At 37.0% G+C, this 15,666-nt stretch overlaps 1 long non-coding RNA gene across 1 annotated transcript; it reads left to right on the top strand.

The window, feature by feature from the left end:
• Positions 1-4,768: 4,768 nt before the first annotated feature.
• LOC134669950 (uncharacterized) lies at positions 4,769-5,617 on the top strand. The gene is made up of 2 exons (XR_010098993.1): positions 4,769-5,140; positions 5,174-5,617. It is a non-coding gene; the product is annotated as an uncharacterized LOC134669950 (long non-coding RNA).
• Positions 5,618-15,666: the final 10,049 nt, after the last annotated feature.

Raw genomic sequence — 15,666 nt, 5'->3', positions numbered from 1 at the left:
GCAGCGCAATTCGGGCAACCAATGTCACTCTTACGTTAGATAGCGTAAGATATCTATTAGATGTGAATTGGATCTCTAAGTCATATCCTGAGGAAATCGATCAAGAGTATCTCCAGAATCGCGCAAATGTCAAATTTGACAGGTTAGATCTTAAACATATCGTTATCGTATCTTGGTGATGTCTAAAAGATATCTAATAGATGTCTATTTCAAAATCCGAATCGGGCCCATAGAGTTGAGTAGGCGTCGATGTTCGAGGGACGCTAGTGACGGGGTGGCCCTTAGACACGTGACATCTTTAAAATTATATGTATCAATATAGGGTAGAGGACTAGAGGTAGACTATTGTTTAGAGATGTACTATTGTTTTATTTGGCCTTACTTAAAATATGTTTTACCTATACCTACAATTTTGACAAAATTCGCGTTTGTACGGGACACACGTTTTCTTTTTTGATGTTATTTTGATACGGCACTGATGGCACAGGCGCAGGCGAAATAAAGCGAATGCGTGCCAATCACCAAGACATCTAAATCAAATCAATCGGTAGCATCTAAATCAGATCAAAACCATAACAAATTGTAAAATTAGAATCGAACTATGTGTTCTTGTGTGAACATCCGTCCCTTAGAAAAAATAGTTTCTCAAATAAATAGATAAATAACCATCCACTTTCTCTGCACACCGTACTTTCACACTAGTGTGCGTGCTAGACGTCGCCTAGACGCTGACCCACTACCGGCGACCTTGTGTTTCTTATGTTTTCCATCCGTCTCCCTCCCACTTACACAACCGGCCCACCCTCTCGCTCATGTGTAGACTATTGATAGTTAAGACGCTTGGAACTATACGGCTTGAGTACATGGAACGCACACGGAGTTAAGACCTTTGAAGTTATGGTAATAAGAACGAAGTTTGTTTGGAATAGTGAATCTAGTTATGACGTTTTGGTACTGGGTGGGAAGGAAACGGGTTTTCTATAAGATTACAAGGGAAAGGGATTGTCTAGTTTGATATGTTGGATGAGAATGGTTTACGAGGGTTGTGTTGTGTTCAATTTGTTAGGGAGTTGAGGTAAAATGTTTCCTGTTTGTGAAGTGTAAGTTGTTCACTTTGGATTATCAGATGTCGGAGTTTAGGGGGCAAAATTGAATGATAGGAGCGATTTTTGAATATCGGCGATCGGCGATCTCGATTTCGTCACTCGAAAATAGATGAAAAACCGGGCAAGTGCGAGTTGGACTCGCGCACGAAGGGTTCCGTACCATAATGCAAAAAAAGGCAAAAAAAAACCGGTCTCCCATCCCAAAACTGACCCCGCCCGCGTTGCTTAACTTCGGTCAAAAATCACGTTTGTTGTATGGGAGCCCCACTTAAATCTTTATTTTATTCTGTTTTTAGTATTTGTTGTTATAGCGGCAACAGAAATACATTTCAACTGTCTAGCTATCACGGTTCGTGAGATACAGACTGGTGCCAGACGGACAGACGGACGGACGGACGGACAGCGGAGTCTTAGTAATAGGGTCCCGTGGCTTGCTAAGTTTTGAACGAGTGGTATTGACTGGTACTGAGTGGTATTGAAAAATAAGGGTAGGGGAGCTCAAGAGCTGAATTTTAGTTACTCGAGCGCGTCAGATTAAGATAAGGGGTCATCCATTAATGACATCACACAAAATTTCGGTTTTTTAAACCTCCCTCCCCCCTTGTCACAGTTTTTCATAGGAAAGAGATAAGTATTTAATACGCACTGTCACTCTTGGTATGACACCCCCTGCCTTTGTTGCGTAATATGTGGATAAACCCTAGGGATTCGAACTCAGGACTCGCTAACGACTAGCCCAGACCGGTCGTCAAAGAATATTGATTTTATTTTATTAACCCTCCTAAGCCTTTGTAAAATACACAATTAACTCAACCGGAAGTAAACAGTGACAAACTGTCCACTGACATAGACAAGGAACTAGTTTGTTTCCGTCTAGACATCCCTTGACCCCGGGGTCAAGTGGGGTCAGCAGGGGTAACAGTTATCGTAGGACAAACTAGGCGTAGGGTAAGGGTGGCAATAGGGTATGGGGAAGTTTGTGTAGTGGTTTGTGAAACTGCCGTGTGTTAGTTTTTTTTTCGTATTATAAACTGACAAGGCTTATTCTGATTGTAATAAACAGATTGTAAACAAAAAAGTTATGAATTGTACAACTTAGGGCCCGATTCGGATTTTGAAATAGACATCTTTTAGATTATTAGATATCTTTTAGACATCACCAAGATACGATAACGATATGTTTAAGATCTAACCTGCCAAATATGACATTTGCGCGATTCTGGAGATACCCTTGAACGATTTCCACAGGATATGACTTAGAGATCCAATTCGCATCTAATAGATAATAAATAAATAATAAATAAAAAACCTCTTTATTTCCTTATCAACTACTTACAAACTTATCATTAAGGTACATACTATTAATTAATTAATAATGTTAATTTATTTTAACTTATATATATGTTTACTTTTTTACTAACTTATCTTAATTGGTTAGTATAATTTAATTTTATATGTATTTAAAAACTAAAAGTTGATAGGAACCCCACTTTATTGGGTATAGGCCTCCTCCAATTTGTTCCATTCGTCTCTGTCTTTTGCCTTATTTAGCCATCTTTGACCGGCCGTGGCTACTATGTCGTCGCTCCATCGCTTTCGTGGTCGTCCTGATTTTCTTTTTACGTCGGGGCCTTTCCATAGAGTCACTTCGTTTGTCCAACTTTTATCTGTGTACCTCGCTACGTGGCCGGCCCATCGCCATTTCATTTTAAGTGCATATTTTAGGGCATCTGTTATTTTCGTTTTGTTTCTTATGCGTTCACTTCTCACTTTATGTATTTTCCTTAGCTTTAGCATGCTCCTTTCCATCGCTCGTTGGGTAGTGATTATTCTGGCTTTTGTCTTTACAGAGTGACTCCAGGTTTGGCAGCCATATGTTAGCGTCGGCAAAATATTGGTATCCATTACTATTTTGTTCATGTGTAATGGGTATTCTCCTTTAAGTATTTCTTTTAAAGACCAGTACTTTTTCCAACTTAAGGCTATACGTCGTTCTATTTCGTCTTGTGTATTGTCTTTGCAAAAATAAATTTCTTTTCCGAGGTATATGTAGCGTTCCACGTATTCCAGAGTTGTATGTTCCAGATTAATTGGTTGTTGGGAGCTATTTGTCATAATCTTTGTTTTGTTCTCATTCATCTTCAATCCTATTTTCTCGCTTTCTTCTCTGAGGGAGTTAATCATTTTTTCTAATTTTCTGCTGGTAGAGGCGAGTAGTACGATGTCATCCGCGAACCTGAGGTGGCTTAGGTATCTACCATTTATTTGTATTCCTTCCTGTTGCCATTTTAGCTGGTTACATATCAGAATACCGAAAATCGATTTACCTAATCTTGAATCACCTATGCTCGTTTCACCTATTTTTTTAAATACCTAATGATCAATTAACCTAAGCTCATAACACCTAATGAACGAATTACCTATTGCACGTTTCACCTATAATTGGTTTACCTAAGCTCAGAATACCTATGCTCGATTCACCTAAAGTCGAAACACCTAATACTCGAAATACCTAAAGCTAATATACCTAATACACAATACACCTAATGTTGATATACCTAATGCACGAAATACCTAAACTCGGTATACCTAATGATCGAATTGCCTAAAGTTGACATACCTACTGCACGAATTACCTAAAGTCGGTATACCTAATGATCGAATTACCAAAAGTTAACATACCTAATGAACGAAATACCTAAATTCGATACACCTAATGCACGAAATATCTGAAGTCGATGCACTTAATGAACGAAATATGTACCTAAAATAAAAAATATAATTATTGTTTAGTAGAATATAACTAGGACATACAACATTTAGTATAAATTTTTTAGCCAAATCATTCAATTGGCTAACTATTTTTTATTATACTATAAGGTCTAGTCATTTGCCAGAGTCGAGATAGGTACGACGACCAGTAAAGCGAGGAGGAGCGTGTTAGGTTAACTAGGACCAAACAGTGCCAAAACCAAGTTTTATTTCATCGTCATGATGTTAACTTACAAAAATTAAGTTTTTGATAAGATAGGATAAGATAACTAATTTTGTATCAGACTTACAAAATCATTCTAATACCTAAAAAGTAGCGTTTCAAAAAGTGTATTTTTAAGTTGTTATCCGAACAAACAGTTTCTACTGTAAGATTGGGAAATCATACGAATTATTGGGTGGAATTGCCACTTGATCATTCGGCAAAATGATATGAATTTTGTTCTAGGTATATAGACTTTAGGTATTCCGTGAATTAGGCATATCGACATTAGGTAATTCGTGCAGAAAGTATATCAACTTTAGGTATTTCGTGCGATAGGTTTAACAGTTTTAGGTATTTCGTCCATTAGGTAAATCAAGTTTAGGTACATCGTTCATTAGGTATATCAGCTTTAGGTGTATCGTCCATTAGGTATATCAGCTATAGGTGATTCGTGCATTAGGTATAATAGCTTTAGGCGAAACGTGCAATAGGTAAAACGTGCATTAGGTACATCGTGCATTAGGTGTTTCGTCCATTAGGTTATTTGAGCTTAGGTATTATAAACTTAGGTCAGTCAATGTTTAGGTAAAATGTTCGATAGGTAATTTAAAAATAGGTGAATCAAGCATAGGTGATTCAACATTAGGTAAATCAGTTTTCGGTATTCTGATATGTAACCTTTTAGCTTTGTGAATATGGTCTCTAATACGGAAATAAAAAGTTTCGGTGAGATGGGATCTCCCTGTCTCACGCCTCTGCATATCGGAATAATATCTCCTTTCGCTTCCAGTTTTACTCTACTGGTGCTATTCTTATATAAGTTTTTTAGGACGTTAATGTATTGAGTATTTATTTCGGCTTGGTAGAGCGCTTCCCAGATAGAGTCGTGAGAGATGGTATCGAAAGCTTTCGCGTAGTCGATGAAAGCTACGTATAAAGGTTGCTTAAATTCTCTATATTTTTCTATTATTTGTTGCATCACATGAAGATGATCCGTTGTTGAAAAGCCAGAGCGAAAACCAGCTTGCTCTATAGGCTGAATGTTTTCTATTTTTGCGTTCATTCTACTTTGTAAAATTGATGTAAATAGTTTATATATAGTGGATAAGAGGCTGATCGGGCGATAGTTAGCAATATCCTTGGGGTCTCCTTTATTATATAATAAAATTATTTCAGAGCTTTTCCATTGTGCTGGCGCTTCGCCTGTGGCTAGGACCATATTGAAGAGTTTTGTCAGTATCGGAGTAAGTTGGGCTTTTCCAAGTTTTAGAGCTTCGTTTGTAATGCCGTCCGGGCCCGGGCTCTTGTCCATTTTCAGTTTTTTAATGTGAGTTAGTAACTCTATTGACTCTACAGGTTTAATAGTTTCGTATTGGTTTGTTGCTCTATGTGGTTCGATTTCTTGAAAGCTTTTATTTGTTTGGCTGTATAGCTCTCTATAGAATTGAGTTGCGTTGTTTATTATATCTTTCCTTGTCTTTGTCTCTTTGTCGTTAGATTTTAAGCTTTGTATCCAAGTTTTTTGGGTATTCAGTTCTTTAAAAGCTCTTTTTGTGCTTCTGTAGCATTTTAAGTTTCTCGTTATAACATTATTTCTGTAGAGCTGGTAATCTTACCTTAACGCTTTGCTAGCCATTTTAAATATTTCACCCAGTTCTTGTTTATCTTCTTTTGACTTTTGATGCATTTTAATTAATTCTGATCTTCTTGTAATGAGTTCTTTAGTTTTTTGACTTATGATTCGATTTTCTTTTGTTGGTATTTCTTTATTATTTATTTTTAAACTATTTATGATGGCAGTTTCTATTGCATCGTAGAATGTTTGTAATTGTGTGCTTTTTTGACAGGTATAGAGTTCTTGTAAGTTATTTTCCAAGTTTTGAACATATGATTCGATTTCCTTATCTGTTTTAGGTCTGTTACTTGTAGATTTGTAGTTAGTTCTGCTCTTTTTCACAGGGTTGTTGATTTTCCATGTAGCTCGTACTAGACGATGATCCGACGGGAATGCCACATTATTTAGAACTTCTAAATTTATTACGTTATTTGGTTTGTTTGTTAAAATATAATCAATTTCATTTTTTGTTTTTAAATCAGGGGAAATCCACGTCCATTTTCTTTTGTTTTTCTTTTTGAAATAAGTGTTCATGATCTTTAGCTTGTATTCGTTTGCGTATTGTGCTAATATTTCTCCTCTCGCAATTCTTTCCCCGTAGCCATATTTACCCATAATGGTGTATCTTCATTTTCTTTTGGTAGGCCGATCTTTGCGTTAAAGTCTCCGATTACGATCAGTTTTTCACTAGCGATCTTGTGTGCCTGTTCTAGCGTTTCGTAAAAGCTGCTGATTTCCTCGTCTGTCGAGCTTTCCGTAGGGGCATAAAAAAATCTAATAGATATCTTACTCTATCTTACGTAAAAGTGACATTGGTTGCCCGAATTGCGCTGCAAAAGAGAACTACCTAGTTGATATCTAAACTATAACGTATTTAGAATGGATCTAGTACGTGTCGTCTCTTGTGAATATCTTAAAGTTCGAATACGGCAGTTTGAAATTTTTCACGTTCCTAACGAAGGTTTACGTAATTTAAGCACGTCATAAATAGCCCATCATCTAAGAAAGAAAAATTCCATTAGATTTCTTAGAACAAAAATTACTTACCTACATCGTACCTACCTCGCGTTATCCCGGCATTTTGCCACAGCTCACGGGAGCCTGGGGTTCACTAATCCCAAGTTGATAACTAGTCCCAAGAATTGACATGGGCACTAGTTTTTACGAAAGCGAGGGAGAGGTTAGGTTAGGTTTTTGTGATTACATATAAATAATAATTACATATAATGATAACAAGACGAATAAATAAAGAAAAAAAAACTATCATGACGTCACAAACATAACATACTTACCCCCTTATTCATGAACGTTTTATTAAAGTAATTGACAAGCCGATAATAATCGTATGTCCCTTTCCGGCGTATAGGTATGATGGAAAGGGACAAACGATTATTATCGGCTTGTTAACTTTAGTAAACGTTTATGAATAACGGGATTAGACTATGCCAGGAAAAAAATTGACCTGCCCAAACAAAAAGAGTGTATTGTTTTTTTCAGGGTTCATGTTTGTATGTGAGTTTCTTTATTCCCCCATATCTTCTGAATGCCTTAACCGATCTAGATAAATGATTATATCATTAGAATCCTTATGTCATCCTGACTAACATAGGCTACATGACGTCATAATAAAATCAATATGGCGGACATAATACATGATATTGCATGATGTTTAGAAAAAAAAAATTGCAAACCTATCGAGTGGGGCCTCAAAATGAAGAGCTTTGAAAGACGATTAAAAATATATGTGCAACATACGCGTTCAAGTCTAATTAATTATCCTTTATAAATGACCTTTCACATTCGTTAAATCACAAACCTAAATATTATAAACTATGAGCGTGAACACAAACCGGATAAGCCTCGGCGTCACAAACCAACGCATATACGCATAACTTATAAAATAATCTCCAGAATGCAATAAAAATACGACCGCCACCCACACACGCACGCACGCACACATGCGCACGAGTTGATCTAAAACACTCCGCGATAATGGCCGCGGGGTCAGTGACCGAGCGATGCATATTTAGAAAAAAATATTTGGCAAATGTTCAGTGGGGCCTGTGCACTTGGGTGCATTCGGTGGATGCACATATTGTGTAAGAAGGAAAGTTAGTTTAGGTTTTGAGGGCCAAAAAGGTTATGTATTGGATAGTCCTTTAACGAAATAAAACAAAATAAGGACAGAATATGGTGGTTGGAACTTGTTGGGTTGGTTAGGAGTGGGGATTAAAAAAGTCAGTACACTTACTTTTTAAAATAAAAAATCTCTAATTTACTCTGAAAATCGTGTTACGTTGCCACTACCTGGTTATTTTATTATATGTGAAGAATATTATAAGCAATGAAATATAATATTCATATTTACCCTTATTTCAGACCTTTAAATTCAAATATATTTATTTCTAAAGATAATCAAATCTCTTAAGGTTTCAACATGGGCTACTTAATTCTTATTTTGTAGATGTTTTGTTTTGTTAGATTTAGATAAAATTTGGAGCTTTTCATTCTGGGCGGAAATACAAAATATTATTTTTTATTAAACTTTACCTTTAAAATGACATTACCTAATTACCTATGCTCAAAAGGAATTTCCAAGATATTTTTCCATAAACCTGCATTGTATAAAAATCTTTGTTTTTTTCATTGGATTTGTGTATAATAATGTTTTCATATTTTGTCACATATAAGAAGACGATGAAAATGTTTTATTGATGAAAATTGTTTCAATCATAATCGTATCAAGCGGGTTTTACTGTAATTCTTTACTTCTCTCTGTTATAAGATCAGTAGGCCTACCGCGAAAACCGAAGTTCGCAAATTGCGGGCATGTCTTTTATTCCAACTAAGCCGTAATTAGGAGTGACAGAGAAAGATGCCCGCAATTAGCTAACTTCGGTTTTCGCGGTAAGCCCTCTGTTTCATAAGTTTCTTCGGCCACCAGTGCACGCCCGCGGGCAAAGCTCCCGTAGAGATGAGGTACTCACCCGAGTAAATAGACATATAACAGCATACTTAACTGACTAATATTAGTTCTTATCTCCTTGCAATAAGGGTTATGTGTAGTTAGTTAATGATGGTATAAAGTTATGTAGAATGCAGTCTTCATTTACACTATGCTGTGAAATTGCGGGACAGAGTCTTTGTCTGGTAAAAAAATATGATTCAGGTTAGCTGAGAGGTGCAAACATTTTTTAAGATAAAAAGGTATAGGTCGATCTGAACTTACACATTGATGCAGTGATGCTATATGATAATGATTGATGACTTAGGTTTATATTTATTTGACGCCAATGTGTGTCTGTCAACGGCATCGTAGCTCTCCAACGGAAGAACCAATTTCGATGCGGTTATTTTACGTAAAAACGAGTTTCCTTGCGGTGGTTCTTAGCTATGCTTGATAGAAATCGTCCCAGCAGTTTGAAGAGTAGGTATCAGTTCTTTTCCAAAATGATGTAAGGCAATTTTGGCATAAAATTGATATTTTTGAGATAATAGTGTAGCGGTTTTTTTTATTATTTGTAATTTAATACCTCTTTACTATTTCTGTTATTATGATTTTTGTTATATTTGAAATCGCGCACATTACTAGCGAGACAAATGTGTAGTTAATCTTTAATAATCGGAGAAATCACTAGATGGCGCTGCGCTATTTAAAAGTCCAAATGGCGGCACATACTAGATTAATGTTTACACATGTATGTAGGTATCCATTGCGCATTGGGCCCAATCCGCATTGGGCTAGCGTGGGGACTATGCCCAAGCCCTCTCGCGCATGTGAGGAGGCCTGTGCTCAGCAGTGGGATTGGGACGTATATAGGCTGAAATGATGATGATGATGATGTATGTATCCAACTAGGGAACAAGTCAAATTATTTAATGAAATATTTTGATTTGTGTTTTCTGGCCGATTGTCTAGTGGTCAAAAGACGTTAGCCGCGTAAGCTAAAACACGTTCGATTCCCGCCTCGACCACCGGTGGATTTGGTCTGTTTTTCTTTTATATCACACAAATCCATTTCAGTTTATAGGTACATGTATGGGGAATATATTCAAGCTACATTAGTCGACTAGCGGCACAAGACGAGGGTCTGTGCCAACGAACTGTTAGAGTCAAGGGCGGTAAAAACGTACACTTAAATACACAAGTGGATGTTAGAGCGATTTCACATCGCCCGATCCAATACCGGATCGGATGTTAGCTGGTAGAATTGACTATACTGCAAAACGTAATTCAAGACCAAAAAAGTAAGAAATGTTGCCACTTTTTTACTAGCGCGTCTTGTATTTATGTAAAAATAAGTAAAACAAAGTACTTTTTTAAAACGTGGGAGTAAAATTACTAATAAATAATTTATCTTAGCGTGATTATTTATCAAAAGGAATTTACTATTTTACAAACAAATTATTGCAGTGGCAACATTGTCTTACTTTTTTTGGTCTTGATTTACGTTTTGCAGTTTAGTAAGCTTTTGAGTGATAATTACGCCCTTGTAATAGCGTTCATTTGGTGTTAATTTAAATAAATTAATACATAGATACGCTTTTGAGCACGACCGTACCACAATGCATTAACCCGATATCTAATGCACCGTCAAAGGCGCGCCAATGTCATCGTATGCAACTAATGCACTTATATGTAATGTGGCAGCCACAAACACACCCGCTGCTTAGCATTGTTAATTCTATACAATCATCATCATATATATAAAATTGAAAAACCAGAACGGGATAAAAAACGGGGGAAGAAGCGAGATGGCGCCTTACAAATTTCTCAAAAAGTTTTTGACACGTTTCTCAAATACGACGCACGTATGATAAGAAAAAATAGTTCCAATCTATTATCTATATATGAGATTAGAACTAGAACATAAAAACTACCGCTTTCGATGCGTATTTAATTTACAATAAGCAAATTAAATTTTCAAAATAACTTTATTCGGCATCTCTCGGCAACTCTCGGTTGCTTTCGTTTGGCGGTGCTACAGATTAGGCCAAATAATCCGTAAGTTAAAGTAAACTAAATTATGTTTGTCATGTTGGTATACTGGTATTTCTGAGTCTTTTTACACGAAGTAAAATTAAAAAGAGTTGTCAACCTCAACCTTATGAACATTCGTCTATGCCCATACGAGAGACTTATGCCATTTATGACATCAATCAAATTAATATTATCATATTACTTATTAATAATTTGTATTTTGTTGTTTTAAATTTCTTTTTAAGTTATATTATTCAGAATGACTTTCATTTAGCTTCGGCAAACATTGTCATTCGTCCGGAGAACGGGCTGTCGAGATGGGCCAGAAATACAAAGTTGATAGCATGTTGATAGCAAGTTATAACGTAGGTAGATAAAGTGCATGCTCAGATATTTTTGAGCGACCAGATGAAAATAAGCAAATGTACAGTCAGCAGTCAGCCAAATATCGTAATATAACTTTGTTGCCATAGAAATAAGGATGTGTTCCGATATAGTGGCGAAATATTGAGAGACCACAGCGGCTCGGACACTGAGAGAATGGGAGAGGATCGTGCCGAGAGCGTAGGTACTTGGGACAACAACATGGGAGATAGCCGATCGACGGACGTCCTAGGTACCGCTGAAACAACGTAGTTGCTCAAGACCTGCTCAACCTCCGCCATGCCAACTGGCGAGAGCTATCGCAAGACCAAGAAACGACGTGATCTGGTGTCGGCCAGGACTAACGTTGCGTCACCGTACCTAGCCGTAGTAAGTAATGTTATAAAATCCATAAAGGGAAATGGGGAGTACGTTTGTATCATGGTATAATAATATACTCCGCCTGGTACTCTCTTCCCTTCTTTTCGTGGTCACGTGACTGACACAAACCTACGTCATCATGCGACAGCGCTATGATATTGATAATATGCGATAGCGCTATATAAAGTGGCAATGTTATTGTGACGTTTGTGTCACTCTGGGAAGACAAGACCATGTTTTATTACTTTTATTAGACTAAGGTTTGTATCAAAAGGCGATTTAGGGGCGGTGGTCGTCCATATTATTCTTAAGGCGGTAATTAATCTAATGAACTTTTTTGCAACTAGGCTTTAACACAACACAACTAGGCTTGCAACTAGGCTTTAACACAACATAAAATAACTAATAATTTTATGTTGAAACAAGTTTTAAATAAATACCTACGTAGATGAAAAAATACAATCTTGCCTTTTATCAAATCACATCATTTTTTAGGGTTACGTACCCAAAGGGTAAAACGGGACCCTATTACTAAGACTTCGCTGTCCGTCCGTCCGTCCGTCCGTCCGTCCGTCCGTCCGTCCGTCCGTCCGTCTGTCTGTCACCAGGCTGTATCTCACGAACCGTGATAGGTAGGCAGTTGAAATTTTCACAGATGATGTATTTCTGTTGCCGCTATAACAACAAATACTAAAAACTTAATAAAATAAAGATTTAAATGGGGCTCCCATACAACAAACGTGATTTTTGACCAAAGTTAAGCAACGTCGGGAGTGGTCAGTACTTGGATGGGTGACCTTTTTTTTTTGAGAAATTAGCGATCTAAGTTATCCAAATAACGGCTACAATTTAATAAGAAATGGATATCACAGTTATAAACCCTGGCAGGATTGAATACATAATAATGTCGGTATTTCAATGTACATAAAACAAACTCTTTATTTCATTTACGCGAGCGGAGCTGCGGGCCCGTCTAGTACAATATATATATGAAAATTTTTTTTACCTGAATTCTCTCTCTCTCTCTCTCTCTCTCTCTCTCTCTCTCTCTCTCATCTCGTCTCTGTATCTTTACATTTGAGAGTAGATGAAAATATTACATGATCAAATAATGTAGGTTAAAGTCTTCGTCTTAGTTTTGTATTTGGTTGGTTAACCAATAAAAGTTATAACCAAAGAATATAATACTCACGTTATAACTACCTAACTACTTAACTGATGTACAAACTGTTTGTTTGTGCAATACAGACTATAGTATATTTATTGGAAAAGTAAAGGTACGCCATGAATAAAACTATGTATATGTAATAAAAACTAAACTAAAATTAAAATAAGACTACATAATCTAAAATAAAACTATAAGTTATTTCATTACATTACTAAAATATTTAAATTTAAATTTAATCTAAAAATCTACACAAAAATATGTTTTTAAAGCAGTTTGTCCCAAAAAGTTTAACAAGCAATTTGGCCCTTACCGTTATTGATTTGACCCGTGACATGCTTGTTTTGACCTCTCCATCAAAACAAACGTAACAAAAAAAAACCGGGCAAGTGCGAGTCGGACTCGCGCACGAAGGGTTCCGTACCATAATGCAAAAAAGGCAAAAAAAAGGTCACCCATCCAAATACTGACCCCGCCCGACTTTGCTTAACTTCGGTCAAAAATCACGTTTGTTGTATGGCAGCCCCACTTAAATCTTTATTTTATTCTGTTTTTAGTACTTATTTGTTGTTATAGCGGCAACAGAAATACATCATCTGTGAATATTTCAACTGTCTAGCTATCATGATTCTTGAGTTACAGCCTGGTGATAGACAGACGGACGGACGGACAGCAGAGTCTTAGTAATAGGGTACCGTTTTACCCTTTGGGTACGGAACCCAAACAATACAAAACCGCGACCCTTCAGTAAGTTTTCAATCAGTACCTACGGTTGTTTGTTTTGTAATGTTCAATTCGAGCTCTTTCAAATGATGTCCCACTCGACCTAGTAACTAGACTTTGAAATTTTCCCCTTCTTTATATTGGACATTTTCCATTATTAATAAAAAACAAATAAATAAATTACACTTCCAATGTGTTTGGGACAGCGTTGTACATAACTGATCGTGAGCTTTCTCGAGATATTTAGCGATGTAGCAGACTGACAGACGGACAGACGGACAGACGGACAGGCGGATAGACGGATAGACGGATAGACGGACAGACGGACAGAGTCGCATCATAAAGGTTCCTTTTGTACCATTTTGATACGGAGGTATATAACAAAGCGGAGTCAAGCTAGACATGACGTAGTTTCCGACCTAGCACAATGCCAAATTCTTCTCACGTAATGTTTATCGCTCAATAGCTGACTCATGCTAGACACCCGACCTACCACAACGTACGATCTAGCTCACCATTTGGTTAGGGTTGCCACAACGTGTTACAAAATTACGTAAAAAAATAGTTTATTTTATTTTATTTATGGTGGCAAACAAGCTCCTGATGACACTCCTCGGTACGGAGTGAAACATGTCGAGCGTTTTTCGACTTAAAATACGTGAGTGCCCCTTTTTAATATATTTAATATGGTGGCAAATAAGAATACGACCCCCCTAATAGTGGTAGGACACTTAACGAGTGCTACATGTGCGTTGCATACATTATCCTTTAAAAACTTGTACACTCTATTTATTCTATTTAATTTTTTCTGTTTTTAGGACTCCGATTTTGTTTTTTATTTCAACGTAGGTAACTTGTTATCTCAGCAGCGGTATCGCGGTCACATTTTTATCACCTGTCATGTCATGCATCACTTTCGCACTAACATATTTGTTAGAACGTGACAGGCATGGTGACGGATGATAAAGTATATCTATATCTTCCAGTTGCGACAGTGCACGTCTCTATATCAATAGTTACTATTTTTTAGATTTTACTAATGTATTATCTCGTAGTATTTTTTGCCGTTAGTTTCCGGTTTTTATTAAATAACTTATGGGTAAACTTAGTACACAAATTAAAATTATACTCGTATTCTGTATAGGTATTCAATACTTACTAAGGGCCACTTGCACCATTCACTAACCCGGAGTTAATCGGTTAAACCTGGAGTTACCATGGTTGCCAGTACAATTTCACCCTGGGTTAACGGTTTAACCGATTAACGCCGGGTTAGTGGGATGGTGCAAGTGGCGCTAAGTATGGAAAATGTGCAGTCAGCGTGCAGTTCCCATGTAAATTGCAGTCGGGTGCAGTATGTCTATATCAGTCCTATGATGTACTTATAATTAATACAAAATAGTTTTTTTTTTACCTTGGTCCATAATAGTCGCCAACAGTACCCGTGGCAGTCGCCCGGCTGACATCGACTTGCTATTTAGTATTGTTCGCCACTAAATAGTTTCAGGTTTTTATTATATTAAAGAAAAAAGGTACCCTATGACGGTCGGCGCTTAAACGCTATTATTAAAGCCGCTCCAATCCAATATTATTGCGGCCATAAGGTACCTTTTGCCGTGGAACGTCACATATCGTTACTATTTCATATCTAGTGAATGTCTAATTCATTTCCCGAATCGCGCCGTGATTCTCAGTAGCCGCCAACCCTACCGTGGCAGTGACCTGACCTTGGATCGTCGACCATTGACTCGTACTATTGTTCGCCGCTAGTCTCGTGTTAGGATGGCGTCATAGCAAACATGACTCGCGGCCCAATTCGAACTTTAAGATACGATAGTTTACTACGACTAGTCCACCCCCTATCACGCAAAATAGGCGCAAGACGTCGAGTTGCGGAAAATCGCCCGTACTACAACACAATACAATACAATACAATACGTCATTTATAGATCTAGAAAAGATATGGATAAGATATGATAATGTCAAATGTGACATTTCTTCAAACAAAAACGTCACTTTTGACACTGACATATCTTTTCTAGATCTATTAACTGACGTATTTTAAAGATCGAATTGGGCCGTCGTGCATTACCGTAAATGTATTCAGTCAATAAAAACTTTTCGAAATAATGGACTTTGGAATATTTATGAGAGTCACATTTTAGTACGTGTTTAGGTTTTTAGGGTTCCGTACCCAAAGGGTAAAACGGGACCCTATTACTAAGACTTCGCTGTCCGTCCGTCTGTCACCAGGCTGTATCTCACAAACCGTGATAGCTAGACAGTTGAAATTTTCACAGATGATGTATTTCTGTTGCCGCTATAACAACAAATACTAAAAACAGAATAAAATAA

This window comes from Cydia fagiglandana, chromosome 13 (assembly GCF_963556715.1).
Source record: "Cydia fagiglandana chromosome 13, ilCydFagi1.1, whole genome shotgun sequence".
Lineage (NCBI taxonomy): Eukaryota > Metazoa > Arthropoda > Insecta > Lepidoptera > Tortricidae > Cydia > Cydia fagiglandana.
Note: the sequence above shows the minus strand (reverse complement) of the source record. Positions and strands in the feature narration are given on the sequence as shown.